At 33.5% G+C, this 1,272-nt stretch overlaps 1 non-coding gene across 1 annotated transcript; it reads left to right on the forward strand.

The window, feature by feature from the left end:
• The first annotated feature begins 897 nt into the window (after window positions 1–897).
• On the forward strand, window positions 898–1,002 carry LOC129035889 (U6 spliceosomal RNA). Its single transcript, XR_008502383.1, has one exon. It is a non-coding gene; the product is annotated as a U6 spliceosomal RNA (small nuclear RNA).
• Window positions 1,003–1,272: the final 270 nt, after the last annotated feature.

Below are 1,272 nucleotides of genomic sequence, written 5' to 3' on the forward strand. Positions count from 1 at the left end.
AACAAATTCCAGGTTGTTCAATAAGTTATTGATCACAAATGTTATGGATGTATGAGCAGATACTATGTACCAGGAATATGTTACAATTTATAAAACAATCTATTTTCCATTTGAAAGCAGGTTAGACTTCATTGCTTTACTTCTTTCATGATTTTCCCTATTTAAATACAGGAGAGTAAAACAAAATGTTGAACACATTTCATCATAAGCCCTCCCTGATACTGTATACTGCATGTACTACTACTTGTTTCTTCGGAGTCCAGAGGTTAAAAAAAAAGAAAAAGAAAAGCTTTCCCTATATCAGACTAACAGTAATAATTAATACTTTTTTTATCAGTAAAGTTGAAGGCATCCATGGAAATGTAAACCTCCTACTTTCATTTAGAAATAAAGGAAATAAAATATGTAACATAATTATTCTCAAATGAGTCTAACATTGAATTTCAGAAACTTAAAGTCCAATGTTTTATCTTAAAGTAGCTTGTAGGAACAAATTTAAAAGTTATCCATAGTTAAAATTTGAAAATACCAAATCCTTTGAGTGCCACTTTAATCCCAGATCAAACAAGGCCTGCTGGTCCAAGAACTAAAATTGATTTTGTTATTCATATCAGAGGCAGTTCATGATTCCTTCCATCCTTTGCTGAAAGCAGATAGTATATGTGGAAGATAATTATTCCTTTAATGCTAACTTTGTAATGCCTAGATGTAATCAGTGCTTCAAACAATTTCTGTTTCATATTTACATTTATAAATGCCCTTTGCCCCCTAAGTTGCCCCATATGTAAGAATTAATTTAATAAAGGAAAGTGTCCATAGCTCTGCAGAAAAAAAATTTCTCTTCATAACAGTGTTAGTTGTTTATCTGTTACCTTATTCTGAGAAGTTTTATTGTAGCTTGGTATTATTAAGAGAGCAATGAAAATTGGAACAATACAGAAAAAATTAGCATGGCCCCTGTACAAGGAGGACATGCAAATTTGTGAAATGCTCCATATTTTTTAGTAAAATATAAAATTATATTAAAAAAACAGAGTGCATTGCAGCCATGTAACTGGGGCCATGGATGAAGTGACATAATCTAGGCTGCAGACATCAAAGATAATGGAGGGAGTATGCTAGGTGGTAGCAGAACTACAACTGGACTGGGACAGTGCACATCAATTCCTCTTCCTTTTTCTGAAGTTTGTGCAGATGGCAACAGGGCTGTCAAAGTCAAAGCATTGTTCACAGGGTAGAGGGAGGATCATGGATGCAGCCTTGTCAGTAAAA

Source organism: Pongo pygmaeus, chromosome 3 (genome assembly GCF_028885625.2).
Source record: "Pongo pygmaeus isolate AG05252 chromosome 3, NHGRI_mPonPyg2-v2.0_pri, whole genome shotgun sequence".
Taxonomy (NCBI): Eukaryota; Metazoa; Chordata; class Mammalia; order Primates; family Hominidae; genus Pongo; species Pongo pygmaeus.